The sequence below is a fragment of the Phoca vitulina genome, unplaced genomic scaffold (assembly GCF_004348235.1).
Source record: "Phoca vitulina isolate PV1807 unplaced genomic scaffold, GSC_HSeal_1.0 scaffold77, whole genome shotgun sequence".
NCBI classification, from domain to species: Eukaryota; Metazoa; Chordata; class Mammalia; order Carnivora; family Phocidae; genus Phoca; species Phoca vitulina.
The window spans coordinates 6451492-6465576 of NW_022589780.1; positions in this window are offsets into that span (position 1 = coordinate 6451492).

Genomic DNA, 14085 nt, shown 5'->3' on the forward strand with positions numbered 1-14085 from the left:
CAGGTGGCCCAGGCTCACTGTGGGCAAAGGGAGGACACTCAGCTGTGTGACTTGGGGTATATCTTAACCTGTATAGGCCTCAGTAGGTCCCTGTAAGTATATGAGGAGTGGTTATTGCTCTGCATCCTTGCACACTGGAGGTCAGATTCGTCAATTCTAAACATCAGTTGTAGCACCACTAACTAGATCAGCCATTTCCCAGAGACACTCCTGAATGGGAAGGAACAATCATGTGTTGAGCACCTACACCTGCTAACCACTGGGTGGAGTGCTACTACCTCATTTAGTTTCTTTGGTTCATTTATCTATTGTTGTGAAACAAACCACCCCAAAACTTAGTGGCTTAAAACAACAATTTATTTGCTCATGACCTGCAATTTGTACAAGATTTGCTGGGAATAGCTTATTTATATTCCATGTGGTGTTGCCTCAGGCAGCTTGGCAAAGTCTGGAGGATCCATGATGTCTGCACTCTCATATCTGGCACCTCAGCTGGGCTGCCTGGGCTTCCCACCTCCTTTGTTAGTATTTTATCCTCCACAGCCTCTCCTCCACTTGGCCTCTCATCTGAGTAGTCAGATATTTTTTACATGATGACAGGCTTCCAAAGGGTAAAAAACAAAGCCTTTTGTGGCATAAGACCAGAAGTGATATAGCAACACTGCTGCTGTACTCTTATTGGTCTAAACAAGTCACACAGCTACCCAGATTTAAGAAGTGGGGAATATCCTAATGGGAAGGGCTACATGCTTGTCAGAGATGGGAGGAATTGTTGGCCATATATGCAGACAATCTACCACATTTTCCAACAACCTTGCAAGGAAGGTGCTATTTGTGCCCATTTTATAAATGATAAAACTGTGACTCAAAGAGGTAAAGTAATTGCCCAACAGCTAAGAAAAAGGCACAGCCAGGAGTCAGACCCAGGTCCCTTTTCCTCTAAGGCTGTGTTCCTTCTGCCTAACTACACTGCTGACAGGAAGTCTGAGACCTGCTTAAAGGAAAAGAAGGAAAGAGAAGGAATAAAAATAGAGTGAAATAAGAAGACAATGGGGATGTACAAGTTTGGAGACATCTGAGTGGCTCCATCAGTTAAGCGTCTGCCTTCAGCTCAGGTCATGATCCCAGAGTCTTGGGATTAAGTACCACATCAGACTCCCTGCTCCCTCTACCCTTCCCCCCTGCTCATGATCTCTCTCTCTCTCTCTCACTCTCAGATAAATAAATAAAATCTTTTAAAAAAAGAGAAAAAAAGAAAGAGAAAAGATTGAGGAGGAGGAGAGTAAAGGAAGTTAACTGCACTGGTAAAATCATTTACACTTCCAGCACCTTTTCAATATTCTCATTTGATGCTTATGTTAATACCCTGTACTGTTAGTCCTGCATGTATTATTATCATCCACATTTTAAAGATGAGACCCAGAGAGGGGAACTGACTTCATCAAAGGCACAAAGCAAGTTAAGAGCAACTAGAGCCATAACTAGAACTCACGTCTTCCAATCTTGGAATAACCCAGTCTGGGGACCTCTTTACATTTTTGACACAGTGGGGATGAATTTATTTTTAATCTGAAGATTTATGTTTTCCTTCCATATTTCATTTTTTTTTAATTTCAAGATTTGACTTAAATTCAAGTTAATTAACATAGAGTGTAGTGTTAGTTTCAGGGGTAGAATTTAGTGATTTATCACTTGCGTATAACACCCAATGCTCATTACAAGTGCCCTCCTTAATGCCTATCACCCATTTATTACATCCCCTGACCCATGACCCCTCCAGCAACCATGAGTTTCTTCCTTATTCCTGGGAGTCTCTTATGATTTGCCTCCCTCTCTAATTTTATCTTATTTTATTTTTCCTTCCTTTCCCCTATTTTGATCTGTTTTGTTTCTTAAATTCCACATATGAGTGAAATCATATGGTATTTGTCTTTCTCTGACTTATTTTGATTAGCATAATACACTCTAGTTCCATTCATGTCATTACAAATGGCAAGATTTCCTTCTTTTTATGGCTAATATTCCAACATATATATACCACATCTTCTTTATCCATTCAACCATTGGTGGATATTTGTGCTGTTTCCATATTTTGGCTACTGTGGATAGTGCTGTTATAAACATTGTGGTGCATTTGCCTCTTTGAATCACTATTTTTGTATCCTTTGGATAAATACCAGGGAGTGCAACTTGTGGGTCATACAGTAGTTCCAATTTACCTTTCTGAGGAACCTCCATACTGTTTTCCAGAGTCGCTGCACCAGTTTGCATTCCTCCCAACAGTGTAAGAGTGTTCTCCATTCTCCACATCCTTGCCAACATCTGTTTTTTCCTCAGTTGTTAATTTTAACTATTCTTTTTTTAAAATATAAATTATTTAAATTCAATTTAGTTAACGTATACTGTATTCTTGGTTTCACGGGTAGAATTTAGTGATTCATCAGATGCCTATAACACCCAGGGTTCGTTACATCAACACCCTCCTTAATGCCCATCACCAGTTATGCCTTCCCCCCACCAACCTCTCCTCCAGCAACCCTCAGTCTGTTTCCTAGAGTTCAGCATCTCTTACAGTTTGCCTTCCTATTTTCATCTTATTTTATTTTTCCTTCCTTTCCCCTGTGTTAATCTGTTTTGTTTCTGAAATTTCACATGAGTGAAATCATGTGGTATTTGTCTTTCTCTGACTGACTTATTTCGTTTAGCATAATACCCTCTACTTCCACTGATGTCCATGCAAATGGCAAGATTTCATTTTTTGATGGCTGAGTAACATTCCAGATAGATAGATAGATAGATGATAGATAGATAGATAGATAGATAGATATAAATAGATAGATAGATATGTAACATCTTCTTTATCCATTCATCTGTCAATAGACAACTGGGCAATTTCCATATTTTGGCTATTGTGGACATTGCTGCTATAAACACTGGGGGGGGGCAGGTGCCTCTTTGAATTACTATGATTCTATCATTTGGATAAATACCTAGTACTGCGGTTGCTGGGTCGTGGTATAGCTCTATTTTTAACTTTTTGAAGAACATCTATACTGTTTTACAAAGTGGCTGTACAAGTTTATATTCCCCAAAAACTGTAAGAGGGATCTCCTTTCTTCCCATCTTCATCAACATCTGTTGTTTCCTGAGTTCTTAACTTTAGCAATTCTGATTGGTGTGAGGTGGTATCTCATTGTGGTTTTGACTTGGATTTCCCTGATGCGGAGAGATATTGACCATTTTTTCATGTGTCTGTTGGCCATTTGTATGTCTTCTTTGGAAAAATGTCTGTTCATGTCTTCGGCCCATTTTTTGACTGGATTATTTGTTTTGGGGGTGTTGAGTTTCATAAGTTCTTTACAGATCTTGGATAATATCTCTTTATCTGATATATCATTTGTAAATACCTTCTCCTATTCCATAGGTTGCCTTTTAGTTTTGTTGATTGTTTCTTTGCTGTGCAAAAGCTTTTTATTTAGATGAAGTCCCAATAGTTCATTTTTCCTTTTGTTTCTCTCGAATTTTGAGACATGTCTAGCAAAAAATTGCTCCTGTGGAGGTCAAAGAGGTTGCTGCCCATGTTCTCCTCTAGGATTTTGATGGATTACTGTCTCACATTTAATTCTTTAATCCATTTTGAGTTTATTTTGCTGTACAGTGTGCAATGGTCTAGTTTCATTCTTCTGTGTGTGGCTGTCTAATTTTCACAGCACCATTTGTTGAAGAGACTATCTTTTTTCCATTGGATACTCTTTCCTGCTTTCTCAAAGATTAGTTGACCATAGAGTTCAGGGTCCATGTCTGGGTTATCAATTATATTCCATTGATCTATGGGTCAGTCTTTATCCCAGTACCATACACTCTTTATGATTAAAACTTTGATACACAGCTTGAAGTGGGGAATTCTGATGCGTACAGCTTTGGTTTTCCTTTTCAACATTACTTTTCTTATTCAGAGTCTTTTCTGTTTCCATACAAATTATATGATTGTTTATTCCAGCTCTGTGAAAAATGATGATGGTATTTTGATAGAGTTTTTTTTAATTTAAATTCATTTAGCCAACATATAATACATCATTAGTTTTTATATAATGTTCAATGATTCATCAGTTGCATGAAACACCCAGTGCTCAAACCTCACCTGCCCTCTTAACACCCATCACCCAGTTACCCCATTCTGCCACCCAACTCCATTTACACAACCCTCAGTTTTTTTTTTTCCCAGAGTCAGGAGTCTCCCATCGTTTGTTTCCCTCTCTGATTTTTCCCATTCAGTATTCCCTCCCTTCCCCTATTGTCCTCTGCACTATTCCTTATATTCAACATATGAGTGAAACCATATGATAATTGCCTTTCTCTGCTTGACTCAGCATAATACCCTCCAGTTCCATTCATGGCGATGCAAACTGTAGGTATTCATCCTTTCTGATGACTGAGTAATATTCCATCGTATATATGAACCACAGCTTCTTTATCCATTCATCTGTCAAAGGACATCTTGGCTCCTTCTACAATTTGGCTATTGTGGACATTGGTACTATGGACATTGAGGTGCATGTGCCCCTTCTTTTCACTACATCTGTATCTTTGCGGTAAATACCCAGTAGTGCAATTGCTGGGTCCTAGGGTAGCTCTATTTTTAACTTCTTGAGGAGCCTCCACACTGTTTTCCAGAGTGGCTGTGCCAGCTTGCATTCCCCTTAACTGTGTAAGAGAGTTCCCCTTTCTCCAGATCCTCAGCAAAATTTGTTGTTCCCTGTCTTGTTAATTTTAGCCACTCTAACTGGTGTAAGGTGGTATCTCATTGTGGTTTTGATTTGTATTTCAAATGGCAGGTGGTGTGGAACATTTTTTCGTGTGTCTGTTGGCCATTTATATGTCTTCTTTGGAGAACTGTCTGTTCATGTCTTCTGCCAATTTCATGACTGGATTATTTGGTTTTTGGGTGTTGAGTTTGAGACATTCTTTATAAATCTTGGATATCAGCCCTTTATCTGTTATGTCATTTGCAAATATCTTTTCCAGTTCCATAAGTTGCCTTTAAGTTTTGTTGACTGTTTCCTTTGCTCTGTAGAAGTTTTTTTATCTTTTTTTAAATTTTATTTTATTATGTTATGTTACTCACCATACAATACATCATTGGTTTTTGATGTGGTGATCCACGATCCATTGTTTTCATACAACACCCAGTGCTCCATGCAGTACGTGCCCTCCTCAATAGCCATCACAGGGCCAACCAATTCCCCCTCCCCCCTCCCCTCTAAAACCCTGTTTGTTTCTCAGAGTCCATAGTCTCTCATGGTTCACCTCTCCCTCCAATTTCCCCCACCCCATTTTTCCCTTCCTTCTCCTAATATCCTCCATGCTATTCCTTATATTCCACAAATAAGTGAAACCATATGATAAATGACTATCTCTGCTTCACTTATTTCACTTAGCATAATCTCCTCCAGTCCCATCCATGTTGATGTAAAAGTTGGGTATTCATCCATTTTCATGGCTGAGTAATATTCCATTGTATATATGGACCACATTTTCTTGATCCATTCATCTGTTGAAGGGCAGCTCGGCTCTTTCCACAGTTTGGCTATTGCAGACATTGCTGCTATGAAAGTGGGGTGCATATGGCCCTTCTTTTCACTACATCTTTGTCTTTGGGGTAAATACCCAGCAGTGCAATTGCTGGGTCATAGGGTAGCACTATTTTTAAATTTTTGAGGAACCGCCACACTGTTTTCCAAAGTGCCTGTACCAACTTGCATTCCCACCAACAGTGTAAGAGGGTTCCCCTTTCTCCACAACCTCTCCAACATTTGTTGTTTCTTGCCCTGTCCATTTTGCCATTCTAACTGGTGTGAGGTGGTATCTCAGTGTGGTTTTGATTTGAATTTCCCTGATGGCTAAAGATGAAGAACATTTTTTCATGTGTCTGTTAGCCATGTGTATGTCTTCTTCAGAGAAGTGTCTTTTCTTATCTTCTGCCCACTTTTTGACTTGATTATTTGTTTTTTGGGTGTTGAGTTTGAGAAGTTCTTTATAGATCTTTGGTACCAGCCCTTTATCTGTAGAGTCATTTGCAAATATCTTCTCCCATTCTCTGGGTTGCCTCTTTGTTTTGTTGACCGTTTCCTTTGCTGTCCAGAAGCTTTTTCTCTTGATGAAGTCCCAAAAGTTCATTTTTGCTTTTGTTTCGCTAGCTTTTGGAGATGTATCTTGAAAGAAGTTGCTGTGGGTGATGTCAAAGAGGTTACTGCCTATGTTCTCCTCTAGGATTTTGATGGATTCCTGTCTCACATTGAGGTCTTTCATCCACTTTGAGTTTATCTTTGTGAATGGTGTTAGAGAATGGTTGAGTTTTATTCTTCTGCATATGGCTGTCCAATTTCCCCAGCACCATTTATTGAAGAGACTGTCTTTCTTCCATTGCATGTTTTTTCCTCCTTTGTCAAAGATTATTTGACCATAGAGTTGAGGGTCCATATCTGGGCTCTCTATTCTGTTCCATTGGTCTATGTGTCTGTTTTTGTGCCAGTACCATGCTGTCTTGGTGATCACAGCATTGTAATATAGCTTGAAATCAGGCAGCATGATGCCCGCAGCTTTGTTTTTCTTTTCCAACACTTCCTTGGCTATTCGGGTCTTTTCTGATTCCATACAAATTTTAGGATTGTTTGTTCCAGCACTTTGAAAAATGTCATTGAAATTTTTATCGGGATGGCACCGAAGTTATAGATTGCTCTAGGTAGCATAGACATTTTAACAATGTTTATTCTTCCCATCCATGAGCATGGAATATTTTTCCATATTTGTGTGTCTTCTTCAATTTCTTTCATGAGTGTTCTGTAGTTCCTAGAGTATAGATCCTTTACCTCTTTGGTTAAGTTTATTCTGAGGTATCTTATGGTTTTTGGTGCTATTGCAAATGGAATCGTTTCTCTAATTTCTCTTTCTACAGTTGCGTTGTTAGTGTATAAGAAAGCAACTGATTTCTGTGCATTGATTTTGTATCCTGCCACATTACTGAATTGCTGTATGACTTCTAGTAATTTGGGGGTGGAGACCTTTGGGTTTTCCACATAAAGTATCATGTCATCTGCACAAAGAGAGAGTTGGACTTCTTCTTTGCCAATTTGAATACCGATTATTTCTTTTTGTTGTCTGATTGCTGTGGCTAGGACTTCTAGTACTATGTTGAACAATAGTGGCGAGAGTGGGCATCCTTGACGTGTTCCTGATCTTAAGGGAAAGGCTCTCAGCTTTTCCCCATTGAGGATGATATTCGCTGTGGGTTTTTCATAGATGGATTTTATGAACTTGTAGAATGTTCCCTCTATCCCTATACTCTGGAGAGTTTTAATCAGGAAAGGATGTTGGGCGCCTGGGTGGCTCAGATGGTTAAACGTCTGCCTTCGGCTCAGGTCATGATCCCAGGGTCCTGGGATCGAGTCCCGCATCGGGCTCCCTGCTCAGCGGGGAGCCTGCTTCTCCCTCTGCCTCTCTCTCTCTCTCTGTCTCTCATGAATAAATAAATAAAATAAAATCTTTAAAAAAAAAAAAAAAATCAGGAAAGGATGTTGTATTTTGTCGAATGCTTTTTCTGCATCAATTGAGAGGACCATATGGTTCTTCTCCCTCCTCTTGTTAATGTGTTCTATCACACTGAATGATTTGTGAATGTTGAACCACCCTTGCATCGCGGGGATAAATCCCACTTGGTCGTGGTGGATGATCCTTTTCATGTATTGCTGGATCCTATTAGCTAGGATTTTGTTGAGGATTTTGGAATCCATATTCATCAGGGATATGGGTCTGAAATTCTCCTTTTTGATGGGGTCTTTGCCTGGTTTGGGGATTAAGGTAATGCTGGCCTCATAGAATGAGTTTGGAAGTTTTCCTTCTGTTTCTATTTTTTGAAACAGCTTCAGGAGAATAGGTATTATTTCTTCTTTGAATGTTCGGTAGAATTCCCCAGAGAATCCATCAGGCCCTGGACTCTTGTTTTTTGGGAGGTTTTGGATCACTGCTTCAATCTCGTTACTGGTTATTGGCCTATTCAGGTTGTCAATTTCTTCCTGTTTCAGTCTTGGCAGCTTATAGGTTTCCAGGAAGGCCTCCATTTCATCCAGATTGCTCAGTTTATTGGCATATAGTTGTTGATAATAATTTCTAAGAATTGTTTCTATTTCCTTGGTGTTAGTCGTGATCTCTCCCCTTTCATTCATAATTTTATTAATTTGGGTCCTTTCTCTTTTCTTTCGGATAAGTCTGGCCAGTGGTTTATCGATCTTTTTAATTCTTTCAAAGAACCAACTTCTAGTTTCGTTGATCTGATCTACTGTGTTTCTGGTTTCTAACTCATTGATTCCTGCTCTAATTTTAATTATTTTTCTTATAATGTGTGCCTTAGGCATCGTTTGTTGCTTTTTCTCTAGTTCGTTAAGTTGTAGAGTTAGTTGGTGAATTCGGGATTTTTCTATTTTTTAGAGTGAGGCTTGGATGGCTATGTATTTCCCCCTTAGGACTGCCTTTGCAGGATCCCATAGGTTTTGGACTGATGTGTTTTTGTTCTCATTGATTTCCATGAATTGTTTAAGTTCTTCTTTGATTTCCTGGTTGACTCAAACATTCTTGAGCAGAGTGGTCTTTAGCTTCCAAGTGTTTGAATTTCTGCCAATTTTTTTCTTGTGATTGAGTTCCAGTTTTAGAGCACTGTGGTCTGAGAATATGCAGGAAATAATCTCAATCTTTTGGTATCAGTTGAGACCTGATTTGTGACCCAGTATGTGGTCTATTCTGGAGAAAGTTCCATGCGCGCTTGAGAAGAACGAGTATTCTGTTGTTTTAGGGTGGAATGTTCTGTAAATATCTATGAGGTCCATCTGGTCCAATGTATCATTCAAAGCTCTTGTTTCCTTGTTGATTTTCTGCTTAATTGATCTGTCCATTGCTGAGAGTGGAGTATTGAGGTCTCCTACAATTAATGTATTGTTATCAATATGACTCTTTATTTTGGTGAACAGTTGGCTTATGTAGATGGCTCCTCCCATGTTGGGGGCATAGATATTTACAATTGTTAGATCTTCTTGTTGGATAGACCCTTTAAGAATGATATAGTGTCCTTCTGTGTCTCTAAGTACAGACTTTAGTTTAAAATCTAATTTGTCTGATATACGAATTGCTACCCCAGCTTTCTTTTGAGGTCCGCTGGCATGGAAGATGGATCTCCATCCCTTCACTTCCATCTGAATGTATCTTTAGGTTCAAAATGAGTCTCTTGTAGACAGCACATGGATGGGTCCTGTCTTTTTATCCAATCTGCAACCCTGTGCTGCTTTATGGGAGTGTTTAGGCCATTCACGTTGAGAGTGATTATTGAAAGATATGAAGTAATTGTCATCATGTTGCCTGTGAAGACGTTGTTTTTATAGATTGTCCCTGTAAATTTCTCTTGTATATCACTCTTGCGGTCTTTCTCCTTTTATAGAACCCCCCTTAATATTTCTTCCAGGGCCAGCTTAGTGGTCACATATTTTTTCAGTTTCTGCCAGTCGTGGAAGCTCTGCATCTCTCCATCCATTCTAAATGACAGCCTTGCCGGATAAAGTATTCTTGACTGCATGTTCTTCTCATTTAGTACCTTGAATATGTCTTGCCAGGCCTTTCTGGCTTGCCAGGTCTCTGTGGATAGGTCTGACGTTATTCTGATGTTCCTCCCTCTGTACATAAGGAATCTCTTCCCCCTAACTGCCCTTAAGATGGTGTCTTTGGTTCTAAGATTTGCGAGTTTTACTGCTACATGCCGGGGTGTTGGCCTGTTTTCCTTGATCTTGGGAGGGGTCCTCTCTGCCTCTAGGACTCAAATGTTTGTTTCATTCCCCAGATTAGGGAAGTTCTCAGCTACGATTTGCTCAAATACATCTAGTCCTCTCTCTCTGTCCACTCCCTCTAGGATTCCAATTATTCTGACATTGGAACCCTTCATGGTGTCACTTATTTCTCTGATTCTATTTTCATGGATTCTGAGTTATTTTTTCCCTGGCCTCCTCTTTTCCCTTTTTATCTATTATATTGTCTTCCAGGTCACTTATTCACTCTTTTGCCTCAGTTACCCTAGCTGTTAGATTATCTAGATTGGATTGGATCTCACTGATAGCATTTTTAAGTTCTGCCAATTCACCTTTCATTTCTGCCCTTAGAGACTCTATGTTGCCATTAATTGATTTCTCCATTGTAGCCATTGTCTTCACAAGTGCTAGCCTGAATTCCATCTCCGACATCTTGGTTATATCTGCATCCATTTGTGAATCTGCAGCATAAGTCATAATCTCTGTGTCTTTTTTATTTTGGGGTCTCCTCCTCTTAGTCATTTTGTTAATAGTTGTTTGAGGGAATGTATAGAGTCCAAATTATTGACCAGAACCCTAGCAAGATGCACCTGTTTTCTTGGGACCTTAGGGTTGCTGGCTTCTTGTTTTCCCAGCCTGTCTTTTGGGGGAGGGGCCTGCCATGCTGTTACTCAGGCCACCCTGTTTGGGCAAAGTTGCCCTGCTCCCCTGTGGCAGGGATGGGCTCAGCGGGAATCAGTTTTGGGGGCTTTTGTTCTCTGGCGGCTTTCCCTGGCGGCTTTCCGCATCTCTTCCGCGAGTCAGAGCAGAAGAGACCGTTTCCAACCCTCTGCCTCAGAGCAGAGAGACAGCAGTCTGTTCTTCAGTGAGCTCTCCAGGCCACACTGTCTCCGTTTCTGTCCGTGCTGCTATAAACTGCACTGGGTTGTGCACCCCTCTGCCGCACTCCCAGTCCTGCCTCCAGGTCGGGGCACATCTCTGCCCTTTGTGCTTCTAAAACCACCAGCTGCTCCCAGTTCGCGTGCGCGCGACCCTGCCGCTCAGGGTTTCCATCCCGGGGGCTGCCCTAAAGTCCTTTCCCTGCCGCTACCAGTCTGCGAGTCTGTGCCCTGTCTGCAGCACTCGTGGCTGTCGCTCACTGGCGGTGTAGGTTCCCCACGGCCAGGCACCCTCCCCCTGCCGTTTATCCTCTGATATCTGCCCGCAGAATCATGGCTCCCCACTTCATACCTCAAAACCAACTGCCTGCAATATTCTGTTTGTAGAGATCCAGATCTTCTTACATCTCAGTCTGGTTTCGTGGGTGCTCAGAGTGGTCTGGTAGATATCCAGCTCCATTCCGTGGACCAGTTGAAATAGGGTCCCCTACTCCTCCACCATCTTTTCCCCCTCCTCAGAAGTTTTTTATTTTGATGAAGTCCCAATAGTTCATTTTTGCTTTTGCTTCCCTTACCTTTAGATGTGTGTCTTAGAAGACGGTGCTGTGGCTGATGTCGAAGAGGTTACTGCCTGTGTTCTTCTCTAGGATTTTGATGGATTCCTGTCTTTTAGGTCTTTCATCCATTTAGAGTTTATCTTTCTGTATGGTATAAGAGAATGGTCCAGTTTTATTCTTCTGCATGTGGCTGTCCAGTTTTCCCATCACCATTTGTGAAGAGATTTTTTTTTCCATTGGATATTTTTTCCTGTTTTGTCAAAAATTAGTTGACCATAGAATTGAGGGTCCATTTCTGGGCTCTCTATTCTGTTCCATTGATCTATTTGTCTGTTTTTGTGCGAGTACCATGCTGTCTTGATGATCACAGCTTTGTAATATAGTTTGAAGTCAGGCATTGTGATGCCGCCAGCATTGGCTTTCTTTTTCAACATTCCTTTGGCTATTCTGGTCTTTTCTGGTTCCATCTAAATTTTAGAATTCTTTGTTCCAGCTCTGTGAAAAATGTTGATGTTATTTTGATAAGGATTGCATTGAATGTGTAGATTGCTCTGGGTAGCATAGATATTTTAACATATTTTTCTTCCAATCCCTTAACATGTAATGTTTTTCCATTTCTTTGTTTCTTCCTGAATTTCTTTCATAAGTGTTCTATAGTTTTTGGAGTACACATCCTTTACCTCTTCAGTTAGGTTTATTCCTAGGTATCTTATGGTTTTTGGTTCAATTATAAATGGGATTGATTCCTTAATTTCTCTTTCTTCTGTTTCATTGCAATGCATAGAAATGCAACTGGTTTGTGTGCATTGATTTTATATCCTGCCACATTGCAGGATTTTTATATGAGTTCTAGCAATTTTGTGGTGGAATCTTTTGGGTTTTCCACATGAAATATCATGTCATCTGCAAAGACAGAGAGTTTGACTTCTTTGCAAATTTGAATGCCTTTTATTTCTTTTTGTTGTATGATTGTTGAGGCTAGGACATCTAGTACTATGTTGAACAAGAGTAGTGAGAGTGGGCATCCCTTTTGTGTTCCTGACCTTAAGGGAAAAGCTCTCAGTTTTTTCCCATTGAGAATAATATTCACTGTGTGCTTTTCACAGATACTTTTTATGATATTGAGGTATGTTCCCTCTCTCGCTACACTGTGGGGAATTTTAATCAAGAAAGGATGCTGTATTTTGTCAAATGCTTTTTCTGCATCAATTGAGAGATTCATATGCTTCTTGTTCTTTCTTTTATTAATGTGATGTATCCCATTGATTTATTTGTGAATGTTGAACCACCCTTCCATCCCAGGAATACATCCCATTTGGTCATGATGAATAATCCTTTTAATGTACTATTGGATCCTACTGGCTAGTAACTTGGTGAGAATTTTGGCATCCATGTTCATCATAGATATTGGTCTGTAATTCTTCTTTTTGATGGAGTCTTGGTCTGGTTTTGGGATCAAGATAATTCTGGCCTCATAGACGAGTTTGGAAGTTCTCCTTCCATTTCTATTTTTGGAAACAGCTTCAGTAGAATAGGTATTATTTCTTCTTTAAATGTTTGGTAGAATTCCCCTGGGAAGCCATCTGGCCCTGGACTCTTGTTTTTTGGTAGGTTTCTATTTTTTATTTATTTTTATTATTATTATTTTTTAAGATTTTATTTATATGCCAGAGAGAGAGCATGCATAAGCAGGGGTAGTGGCAGGCAGAGGGAGAAGCAGGCTCACTGCTGAGCAAGGAGCCCAATGCGGGACTCAATCCCAGGACCCTGGGATCATGACCTGAGCCAAAAGCAGACGCTTAACCATCTGAGCCACCCAGGCCTCCCTTTGGTAGGTTTTTAATTAGTGCTTCAATTCCCTTGTTTCTTATGTGTCTGTTCAGATCTTCTATTTCTTCCTGTTTCAGAGTTGGTAGTTTATAAGTTTCTAGAAATGCATCCATTTGTTCCAAATTGCCTAATTTTTGGCATATATTTGCTCATAATATGCTCTTAAAATTGATTCTATTTATTCAGTGTTGGTTGTGATCTCTCCTCTTTCATTCATGATTTTATTAATTTGGGTCCTTTCTCTTTTCTTTTTGAAAACTTTTTCTAGGGTTTTATCAATCCTAATTCGTTCAGAGAACCAGCTTCTAGTTTCCTTATTCTGTTCTACTGTTCTGGTTTCTATTTCATTGATTTCTCCTCTAATTAATATACTTTCTCTTCTCCTGCTTGACTTAGGCTTTATTTGTTGTTCTTTCTCCAGCTCCTTAGGTGTAAGTTTAGTTTCTGTATCTGAGAGAGGCTTGTATTGCAATGTACTTCCCTCTTAGGACTGTCTTTGCTCTATCCCAAAGGTTTTTTTTTTTTTTTACTGTTGTCATTTTTTTTATTTTTTTATTGTTATGTTAATCCCCATACATTACATCATTAGTTTTAGATATAGTGTTCCATGATTCATTGTTTGTGCATAACACCCAGTGCTCCATGCAGAACGTGCCCTCCTCAATACCCATCACCAGGCTAACCCATCCTCCCACCCCCTCCCCTCTAGAACCCTCAGTTTGTTTTTTAGAGTCCATCGTCTCTCATGGTTCGTCTACCCCTCCGATTTCCCCCTCTTCATTCTTCCCCTCCTACTATCTTCTTCTTTTTTTTTTTCCTTATCATATATTGCATTATTTGTTTCAGAGGTACAGATCTGAGATTCAACAGTCTTGCACAATTCACAGTGCTTACCAGAGCACATACCCTCCCCAGTGTCTATCACCCAGTCACTCCATCCCTCCCACCCCACCCCCCACTCCAGCAACCCTCAGT